Here is a 12051-nt window from a genome sequence, read left to right as displayed (position 1 = left end):
GGTAGGTTGTCGTAGCTTGTCATAGACATTGTAGTAGCGGGGGGTCCAATCGCCATTTTTTTGACGACCTTGTGACAGTCGCCGGCAGTTGCCGAAAAAAATCACCTAAGTGGGACAGGCCCTTAATGGTGGAACAAATTGATAATTTTCAGAAAGTGACAATTCTCCCTTAGTTCTGCTTCCATTGTCAGAAAAGCCTCTGTCTTAGTGCTAAAAAATGAGAACAGTTTTCAGTGGATATCTCAATTCTATTAACATTCAAGAAATGGGACAACTTGGTTAAAGATTGCTGAGATGAGCTGGAATAATGAATGGGCTGGGCAGTGCTGACATACCTCCGCTGAAAAGCAATATCTTTCCACAGCCCAACTTGCCCACATCGGCCAACATGTCCCAGCTACACTAGTCCCACTTGCCCACCTTTGGGCCATATCCCACCAAACCTGTCCTATCCATGTACCTGTCTAACTGTTTCTTAAACATTGGGACAGTCCCTGCCTCAACTACCTCCTCTGGCAGCTTGTTCCATACACCCACCATGTGTGAAAATGTTGCCCCTCAGATTCCTATTAAATCTTCTCCCCTTCACCGTGAACCTATGTCCTCTGGTCCTTGATTCACCTATTCTGGACAAGAAGCTCTGTGCATCTACCCGATCTATTCCTCTCATGATTCTATCACCTAACTCTGTACTCAGGTTGTCAAGGCTTCAAATGCTTTAGCTTTGCCTCTAAGTGCAGGCAGAGCAGGCACAGGGATTTACCTCCTTTACATCTCACTTCCAAACACACATAGGTGCAGTTAATTGAGTAGCTGCCTCAAGCTCCAGAGTCCAAGGTCCATTGCTGAACTCTGGTGCTGTCTGTGTGGAGTTCACATGTTCTCCCCTGTGACCGTGTGGGTTTGCTCCATTAGTGGGGCGTTTGTATTGAATTGAATCCTTTATTTGTCATTCAGACCTTTCGGTCTGAACGAAATGTTGTTGCCTGCAGCCATACATGTAATAATAACAACACACAATAAACACAAATTAACATCCACCACAGTGAGTTCACCAAACACCTCCTCACTGTGATGGAGGCAAAAGTCTTAGAGTTACTGTCTCTTCCCTCCTCTTCTCCCTCTGCGCTGAGGCGATACCCCACCGGGCGATGGTAAGTCAGTCCCGCGGTTCAAGCTCCGCGGCCCGGGGGTGGTCGAAGCTGCCGCCCTCCAGTCCAGCGGACGCAGCTGTTGCCACGGGAGCTCCGGAAAACAGGCACCAGCCTGTGACCTGCGAGCTCCCGACGATGTCGTCCACTGGCCCGCGGCCGAGCCCCGGATTCAGGTCGCCGCCGCCATAACGCCGCCTCAGCCACCGGAGCGCCGTCTCCGCCCCGCACCGGGCCGCCCACACGAGAGCGTCTCAGCCCCGCACCGCGCCGCCCACACGGGAGCGCATTCCAGCCGAGAGCCGGGCCGCCCACATGGGAGCGCCTTCCAGCCAGGACCCAGGCCACCCACAGGGGAATGCCTTCCAGTCGGTAGCCGGGCCGCCCACACAGGAGTGTCTCAGCCCCGCGCCATCCGCCCTCACCGGAGCGCCGAGTCGTGCCGCTGCCCGAACGTTGCCGCAGCTCGAAGTTGGTGAGTCCTGGCTGGCTCTACCTCTGGAGCCTCGAGGTCGGTCGCAGGTTGGAGGCCGCCAGCTCCGCCATTAGGCCTCAGCTCAGGCGGGGGAAGAGAAGGGGATACGACAAAAAAGTCGCATTCCCCCGAAGGGAGAGACCGAAAGTCCTGTTTCAGCCCCCCCCCCCCCCCCACACACATAACACCACCTAATAACCAAAAGTTTAACTGAACTAGACAAAAAAAACAACACAAAAAAAGTAAAAACAAACAGACTGCAGGCGAGCCGCAGCCGTTTCACAGCGCCGCCACTTCCGAATGAACACTAGGATATCCTGTAAGTCAGGGGAAACACCAAAATAAGGACATGGAACAACACTTAAGTCTCTGCTTCTTTTCAATGAACTGTCAGTTCGGCCTATAACAAACTACTGACGGAATTCAGCGGGTCAGGCAACAGCTGTGGAGGGAGATGGACAGAAGATGTTTTGTGTTGGCACCATTCTTCAAGACTTGAAATGCATCACCACTGTAGTCTTACCCTGAACAACCTCTCTTTTGGCTCCTCTCACTTCCTACAAACCTGTGGTCACCCTCATGGGTCCAAGCTCTCCGTGCACGGGAGACCCGACCTTTTCTTTGTCGGGTCTCCGTTGTCGTTGGGGCTGCAATGAGGAGCGGCCTCCAACAGGAAGACCGGGGGCTGTGGTGCCGACTACTCACCTCACCGTCGCGGAGCTGGCCGAGTCCAGAGCGGGTGGAGCTGTGGTGGAGCGCTGATGCGACCCGACCCCCGGAGTTTCGGTGGCTGCAACTGCGGGTTTGGCGGGCGGCACCGGGAGCCCGCGGGTCCCTGGAGGGGGACCGCTTTTCAGGGCTTCCGCAATGGCGACTTCTCCCGCCCGAGTTGCGGGGTTGAAGAGCACCTGGAGCGGGGCCTTACAGCATCGCCCCGCGCGGCTTGGAATGGCCGCGGGACTGCGAGCGCACGCCGGGGGCTCTAACATCTCGAACCCGGTGTGCGGCCTTGCATCACCCGGCGTGGCTTTAATGGCCGCGGGACAATCGCCATCGCCCGCCGGGGGCTTTGACTTTGACTTTGACTCTGACATCGGGGGGGAGAGTGCAGTGGAGAGATAAGTTTTTTTGGCTTTCCATCACAGCAATGTGATGGATGTTTATGTAAATTATGTTGTGTCTTGGGTCTATTTGTTTGTAATGTATGGCTGCAGAAGCGACATTTCGTTTGGACCTCAAGGGGTCCAAATGACAATAAATTAAATTGTATTGTATTGTATTGTAAGGTATACATGTCTTTTGTGTAGGAAGGAACTGCAGATGCTGGTTTAAACTGAGGATAGATACAAAATGCTGGAGTAACTCAGCGGGACAGGCAGCATCTCTGGAGAGAAGGAAGTTGTGATGTTTCGGGTTTAGACCCTTCTACAGACTGATGTCAGGAGGGAGGGAGATATATAGATGAGGAAGTGTGAAGGTGTGAAAACAGGGCAAAGGGAATGGAGATCAAGGAAAATGTAGAATAGATCATTGTTAGCTGGAGTAGGTAACAACAAAGCAAACAGAGATAAAATGTAGTCGGAAACAGTAAGGCTGGTGGGAGAACTGGGAACGGGGAGGGATGGAGAGAGAGGGAAAGCAAGGGCTACTTGAATTTAGAGAAGTCAATGTTCACACCGCTGGGGTGTAAGCTGCCCAAGCGAAATATGAGATGCTGTTCCTCCAACTTGCACTGGGCCTGACCCAGGGGGGCCCAGGACAGAAAGGTCAGTGTGAGAATGGGAGGGGGAGTTATAGTGTTGAACACTTGTCTGTTTGTTGGCTATGATCAACACCTTTACCGGTACGGCCCCCAGCACCCTTTCCATTACGATGATGACTGCATTAACTCTACTTCTTGCATCCATGTAAAACACATCAATGTTACCACCTACTCTACCACATTTCTGCCAGCTCTCAAACTCACTTCGATCATTTCTGACACTCTCCCCCTTTTATGGATCTGACCGACTCTGTTTCAGCAGATAAACTATTTACTATAAATACACCGACTTTCACAGCGACCTTGCCTGCATGTCTTCCACCTGATTCTTGCAAGGATGTTATCCCTTTCTCCCTGTTTCTCCATCTGCATGGCATCTAATCTCAAAACCATTCCATTGTGGTTGACGGCACCCTCCTCTGTACAGAACAGAGAGAGTTCTCCTCCTTCACCCCACCCCACTAGACTAGACATCCACTAGGTCATCCTTTGTCACCTGCAACAAGATCCCACCACCAGCTACATCTTCCCCTCCCCACCCATATTTTTGTTTTCCATGGGGACGGATGCTTCTATGACACCCTGGTCTGCTCATCCCTCCCCACCCATCCCTACGTCACCTGGCCCACATACCCCGGGCACTTTACCTGCAACTAAAGGAGATGTGTCAGAAGGAACTGCAGATGCTGGGTTACATGGAAGATGCTGGAGTAACTCAGCGGGACAGGCAGCATCTCCGGAGAGAAGGAATGGGTGACGTTTCAGATCAAGACCCTTCTTCAGACTTGTCCTTATATCACGTTATATCCAGACTAAAGCAAGTGAGGAGGCAAAGATTCACATGAACATCCTTCGACCTTGTTTCCCGAATTTGGTGGCCTCCTCTATACCTCTACAAACCAAGTGCAGACTAGGCGATCGATTTACAATGGCCATCCTGAGCTCCATGCTATTTTAACTCCCTTTCACATTCCAACACCAACCTCCATTACAACAAACCCACTGACTCCTACAGTAATGTGGGCTACATCTCCTCCCACCCGACCTCTTACAAGGTCTCTATCTTGGAAAGGGTGAGGAACTGGCGGAGGGGAAGGGGTTGGCGGAGGATGATAGGGGGAGAGAGAGAGTCAGGATCAGGAGAAAGGGGAGGCAGAGGAGGGAAGGGGGAGCGATGGTAGGTGGAAGAAGGGATGGCAGAAGAGAGAAGGAGAGGAGTAGGGAAGTGGGTGTTTGTGTGAGAGAGAGAGATACCGTGTCCGTGTCTGCACCCCACGGTGCTCAAGCAGCGGCCTCCCTCCCTCAGCAACGCGCTCTGCTCTCCCTGCCGGCCGTTGCTGTGCGTGACGACACCGCGCTGTCCATGGTCTTGCCCGGTAGCCGCCCGTCATCTCAGCGCTTTGGTCCCCTCCACTTCCTCTGCCCTGTATCCCCTCCTCCCTCCTCCCAACTCCTTCCTGTACTTCCTCCTCTCCCCTCCCCCCTCCCCCCAACTCCTTCCTGTACTTCCTCCTCTCCCCTCCCCCCTCCACCCTCCCCCCAACTCCTTCCTGTACTTCCTCCTCTCCCCGAACCCCCTCCCCCCAACTCCTTCCTGTACTTCCTCCTCTCCCCTCATCCCTCCCTCCCCCCCCAACTCCTTCCTGTACTTCCTCCTCTCCCCGAACCCCTTCCCCCCAACTCCTTCCTGTACTTCCTCCTCTCCCCTCCCCCCTCCCCCAACTCCTTCCTGTACTTCCTCCTCTCCCTGAACCCCTTCCTCCAATTCCTTCCTCAACCTACCCCTTCACTTTCTTCCCCCCTTCACTTTCTGCCCCTCTCGCTTCCCCTTAACTTTCTTTCCCCCTTCATCTATTTCATTTCCCCCTCCCCATCGCCTCCACTTCCCCATCACCACCTCTTTCTCCAACACGTTCTCATCCCCTTCGCTTTCTTTTCCCCTCTATCTCACTACTTCCTCCGCCACCTCCATCCCCATCCCCATCACCTCCTCCCTCTTCGTCCTCACCTCTTTCTAAATCACCTCCAGTTTAAATTCCATTTGGAATATTTTGGAGGACCAAGTACCAAGAGTTACCTACTCTCAGTTTCTCTGTGTCCTTCACACCTGCTCACAAGGTGAGGTTTTCCACCTGAGGTCATCCAGGGTGTCCTCTATTTTTAGTAAACATGGTTACCTCCCTGCTGTTGCAAATATATACCTCACCCACGTCTGCTCTGTGTCCCACAAGTCTGCTCTTGCACCCCATCCTTCCTGACAGAAGAAGGTTAGAGTTCCCCTGGTCTTCACCTTTCACCCCACCAGCCTCCACATCCAACGCCTCATTCTCTGACATTTCTGCAACGTGCCACATGATGCCACCACTAGTCACATTTTCTCATCTGCACCCCTTTCTGCTTTCTGTGGAGACAACTTCCCATGGAACTCCTTGGTTCACTTCCCACCAAGACCGCCCATTCCCCAGCACTTTCCCCTGCAACCCAGGGGATCGCACCTCCATCCAGCCCCCATATCCATTCCAGGGGAGACAAAACTTCATATGCACTTCATCTAACCTCATCTACTACATTTGGTACTTGATACAATACGATACGACACAACACAACTTTATTGATCCAGGAGGGAAATTGCTCTGCCACCAGTCAAAAGATAATAATAATAATAATGGATGGGATTTATATAGCGCCTTTCTGATACTCAAGGCGCTTTACATCGCATTATTCATTCACTCCTCAGTCACACTCGGTGGTGGTAAGCTACTTCTGTAGCCACAGCTGCCCTGGGGCAGACTGACGGAAGCGTGGCTGCCAATCTGGCCTACGGCCCCTCCGACCACCACCAATCCGACCACCACCAATCACTCACACACATTCACACACAGGCAAAGGTGGGTGAAGTGTCTTGCCCAAGGACACAACGACAGTATGCACTCCAAGCGGGATTCGAACCGGCTACCTTCCGGTTGCCAGCCGAACACTTAGCCCATTGTGCCATCTGTCGTCATCTGTTTACAAGGCATTGACAGTACCATGTGCATTATTCTAATTATTAAATTTAAGTGATCTGTTATTGCACAGCACACATGTAATATTGGTCAAACATGAAATTAGATTATCGAGTGGAAAAGTCCAGGATGAGGGATGTGCAAAGATGAGGGGGGGGGGGAGTTCTCCACGACAGAAATGGGAGGAGTTGTACAGTTTGATAGCCACAGGGAAAAAGGTTTTCCTGTGGCATCTGTGCTGTATCTTTGTGGGACCAGTCTGTTGCTGAAGGTGCTCCTCAGGTTGACCAAAAAGGCTTTTGGCACTGTGGCCTTCATCAGTCAGAGTATTGGGTATAGCAGTTGGGAGGTCATGTTTCAGTTGTATAAGACATTGGTGAGACCACATTTAGAATATTGTGTTCAGTTCTGGGCACCATGTTATAGGAAAGGTATCGTCAAGCTTGAAAGGGTTCGGAGAAGATTTACGAGGATGTTGCCAGGACAAGAGGGTCTGAGCTATAGGGAGAGGTTGAGTAGGCTGGGTCTCTATTCATTGGAGCGCAGGAGGATGATCTTAGAGAGGTGTATTAAATCATGAGAGGAATAGATCGAGTAGATGCACAGAAACTCTTGTCCAGAGTAGGGGAATCGAGGACCAGAGAATATAGGTTCAAGGTGAAGGAGAAAAGATTTAATACGAATCTGAGGAGTAACATTTTCCACACAAAGGGTGGTGGGTGTATGGAACAAGCTGCCAGAGGAGGTAGTTGAGGCTGGGATTATCCCAATGCTTAAGAAACAGACAGGTACATGGATAGAATAAGTTCGGAGGGATATGGACCAAGCGCAGGCAGGTGGGACTAGTGTAGCTGGAACATGTTGGCCGTTTTGGACAAGTTCGGCTGAAGTTTCCACACTGTATCACTCTATGACTCTATGACTCTATGAATAGTATGTTATGGAAAGAGTGAGATGTATTGTTCAAGATGCTACATAGTTTGAGGAGCATCCGCCGTTCCGAGACCACCTCCCGATGTGGCCTCTTATAAGACCAAGCATAGGCTAGGCAAAAAAGTTTTTTCTCACCTCAGTCTTAAATGGCCTCCCCTTTATTCTAGGCCTGCTGGATCACTCGGTCGCTAACCTTTTTAACTACCTCTCACATTCCCATGCCGACCTTACTGTCCTGGGCCTCCTCCATTGTCAGACTGAGGCCATACTCAAACTACAGGACCAGCGTCTCATATTCCGCTTGGGTAACCCCAAACCCTTCTCGGTGGATTGTCACCTTGTCGTGGTGGAGAAGCTTGTGTGGTCCTGAGATTCTGAGAGCGATGCCGTCTGGAGCTACACTCCTGGCAGGGCCACCCATGGCGGTAAAGTCGAGGGAGAGGATTCTGACAAAGAGCAATCCAACCAAGACCTCAACGGTGGAACAGGCGGAGGACGATGGCTGACTTTAGTGGAGTGTCACAACGGCTGGGAAGGCGGATGAAGGCTGCAGCAGAAAAGGGTCTCCGGTCGTCTTGGACTCCATGCCACTGGATCCTGATCAAGATCTGTCAAGGACCGTGGAGTGGCTGTCTGTGCACCAGTCTCCCCACGTTAAACAAAGTCACGCACAGGCGTCCTCCATGTGAGAACAGTCATAATCGTTTTGAGTGACCGCCAATGATGAACCCCAAACCCCATTTTTCTTTCTTCTCCCCTACCCTCCACTTTCCTGACCCCATTGCATGCACATTCACCCACTATCCCCTTCCCCCCCCCTCCCTATCCCTCGTCCCCTTCCACCTCCCTCTGGCTATACATTTTACTGCTCTTTCAAACCTCTCTCTCATTATCAACATCCTTTTGTCTCAACAACCTTTTGTCTCCTCGTCTCTTTTTTCCTCTCCTTTAGTCCTCTTTTGTCACCCTTTTGTCATCCCTTTCACCTCTAGCCTTTGTCCACCAACCTGCCTGAAAAAACTCCTCTCATTTGTCGGAAAGGACTGCAGATGCTAGTTTAAATCAAAGATAGACATAAAATTCTACAGTAACTCAGCGGGCCCAGAAGCATATCCAGTGAGAAGAAATGGGTGAAGTTTTGGGTCAAGACCCTTCTTCAGACTGATTGACGGATCGGGTCGAGACCCTTCTTCAGATTGAAGAAGAGTCTCGACTTGAAATGTCACCCATTCCTTCTCTCCAGAGATGCTGCCTGTCCCGCTGAGTTACTCCAGCTTTTTGTTTATACCCTCACATCTGTGTCCACCTATAATTTGCCAGGCTTTGCCGCCCACCCTCACCTCTTTACCTCACTTTCTCTTCCCCATTACAATCAGTCTGAAGAAGGGTCCCAACCCCAAAACATTGTCTATCCACGTCCTCCAGAGGTGCTGCCTCAGCCGCTCTGTTATTCCGGCACACTGAGCAAGGCAGGTGGCACCGGTGAACAGAGAAATAGAGTTAACTAGACCCATTGGGTCCCATGTTCACACGGGAGGGCTGGTCCCCGACAAAATATTCCACCTCTGCACCAATTCCAATATTGGTGGACAGTGGGGGGGGGGGGGGCTTTCTGGAGCGCTAGTATGGGTGTTGTTGGCTGCAGGGACTACTGGTCTCCAGAGGGCTAGTATGGATATTGTGGGCCAAATGGATTCTTGGGGTGGCAGCTCAGTCCCTCAAGCCTGATGTGCTGGTAGCTCACTCACGTCTGGTGGGCTGGCAGTTGACTCACAGCTATTCCTTGAAATTCCATTTCAAGCAGAGTGCAAGGCCACCAAATTCAAATCCATTTTCCTACCGTGTCAAGCAGGATGCAAGGCCACCAAATTCAAGTGCAGTTTCATACCACTTCAAGCAGGGTGCAACGACACCACATTCAAATGCAGTTTCATACCATTTTACGCAGGGTGCAAGGCCACCATATTCAAATGCAGTTTCATACCATTTCAAGCAGGGTGAAACCACCTTAAAACCACCATAAAACCCATACAAAACACCACTCAAAACACCACACTCCCAGTTCAGTAGACATTCAGTGTGTTCAGTTGATTCACAGCTCAGACAGAGTCGTGAACTCTCCGTCCCCCATCATGCAGAGACTGAGCCACACCCACACTTCCGGGTTTTATAATCCCTCGCTCTCCCACCGGAAAAGGTGTGGCCTTTATGCCGTGATTGACAGGAGAGAGATTCTCAACATTTTTTAAACACTAATAACACTTTTATTTTTCATTGATGGGAAGAATCCTCTGCAACTGATGAGCGGAGGGGGACTGAGTAAGATGGCCAAAAATCACAGCCGTAAGTGGTAGCGTTTTATCTAAAACCGATATAGTGCAAACAGGAAGTTGTCAAGTTTAAAAAAATGACCATTTGCAGTGCCTTTTCACTTCAACCCAAAACCCCCAAACAACCCTTTGCAGTGCCTTTTCACTTCAACCCAAAACGCCGAAACAACCCTTTGCAGTGCCTTTTCACTTCAACCTCAAAACGCCCAAACAACCATTTGCAGTGCCTTTTTACTTCAACCCAAATCCCCCAAACAACCATTTGCAGTGCCTTTTTACTTCAACCCAAATCCCCCAAATAACCATTTGCAGTGCCTTTTTACTTCAAACCAACCATATTTTCATTTTTGAACCACATTAAGGGCACTCACAGTTAAGTAGACATGTGTTCAGTTTTATTCAGAGCTCAGGAAGACGTGACCCTCTCGCTTCCTCCATCTTGCAGTGAGGCACACCACTTCCGGATTTTATAGTCCCTCCCCTCTCCCAACAGCAGGTGCAGCAGAGAGAATTGTGACATTTTTAAAAATGTTAATATCTCTCTGATTTTTCATCGATGGGAAAAATCCTCTGGTCCAGTCTGGCGGAGGGGGGCTCTGAGCGAGGTGGGCAAAAATGACGGATGTAAGTGGCGGCGTTCTCTCGGAAATCACATCGCAGTGAGTCAAAAGCGGTCAAGATCTTACTTTTAGTAATATAGATATTTTATATCAAAGAACTGGAAAGGAGAAAACTAAGTTGGTATTAAGTTTTCAAGAGGGTCAGAGAGGTGACATGAGGTATGAAGCCAAGGTTATTCTGGGGAATACATGGGATTGAGGTTGTCAATGTCTTACTGAGGGCAACTGGAGAACGAGAACATGGCCCTTTGTTCATAACAGCTATTAAACAAAGCTAACCTTTGAGAGTTGGGTTGCTGTCAAGGGCAACTGAATTATTTTTAACTGGCCTGATATTAAAGAGAAATGAGTATGGACAGTTTCTGCAGAGCTCTGCAGTTGTAGAGTGATGAGACAGGCCAGGATTGCACAAATTCAACACAAGATTAGTCACAGAGAGATTCAACATATATTTCTATTTTCTTTAATGAGGACACAAGCTTTCTGTAATTACATTTGCTCTGTATTAAGTAATTACTTACTGCTGGTGGTGCCATCGGAAACATGCCATTCCCGACTGAGTATACGCTGACCAGCAATCATCTGTACACCAGCTCGATCCTTCACTACTGACAATTTACAGAAGCCAATTAACCGACAAACTTGCACGTATTTAGAATGCGGGAGGAAACCGGAGCATCCGGAGAAAACTCACGTGGTCACAGGGAGAACATACAGTGCAAACTCCATACAGACACCACCCATTGTCAGCATCGAACCCGGGTCTCTGGTACTGCAAGGCAGCAACTCTACCACTGTGCCATCGTGCCACCCGAATTACTCCTGCATTTTGTGTCATTCTGTGTATTACCCTGAATCAGTAATACACAATTAATTGTCATAGGCATGGAACAAATATCAAACCCTGAGCTACCTTTTGCCTGCTATTATAATTCTCCACCCTATCTTGTACTCTGACAAAATTGCCCCACACTATTATAACGAGGTCCAAAGTAAGCCTGAGGGACATTACCAAATCTTCCATGATGATATTTCCATGATGATCTTTCCTCAATACTTAATTCTCCAACTTTCGATAATTCGTTTTCTGTCGTTACATCAAAATGCAGCAAATTGTGGACGCAGGCCCAACCACCACACAAACCAACCTCCCTTCTATCGACTCCATTTATACCTCACGCTGCCTCGGCAAGGCCAATAGCATAATCAAGGACGAGTTTCACCCTGGCCACTCCCTCTTCTCCCCTCTCGGGTAAAAGGTATTGAAGTGTGAAAATGCACACCTCCAGATTCGGGGACAATTTCTTCCCAGCTATTATCAGGCAACTGAACCATCGTACCACAACCAGAGAGCAGTACTGAACTACTATCTACCTCTTTGATGACCCGCAGACTATCGTTGATCGGACCTTGCTGGCTTTACCTTGCACTAAACATCATTCCCTTATCATGTATCTATACACTGTAAATGGATCGAATGTAATCATGTATTATCTTTCCGCTGACTGGATAGCACGCAACAAAATATTTCACTGTACCTCGGCACACATGACAATAAAGTAACTGACTAACAGACTATTGTGTTTAAGAAGGAACTGCAGATGCTGTAAAATCGAAGGTACACAAAAATGCTGGAGAAACTCAGCGGGTGCAGCAGCATCTATGGAGCGAAGGAAATAGGCAACGTTTTGGGCCGAAACCCTTCTTCAGACTATATTTGCAGTACATTATCCATATATGATATTGGCTCAGTTTTGTTTTCCCCTCTTCATCTG

This window comes from Amblyraja radiata, chromosome 25, assembly GCF_010909765.2.
Source record: "Amblyraja radiata isolate CabotCenter1 chromosome 25, sAmbRad1.1.pri, whole genome shotgun sequence".
NCBI lineage: Eukaryota > Metazoa > Chordata > Chondrichthyes > Rajiformes > Rajidae > Amblyraja > Amblyraja radiata.
The sequence above is the reverse complement of the archived record's forward strand: the minus strand, read 5'-3'. Positions refer to the sequence as shown.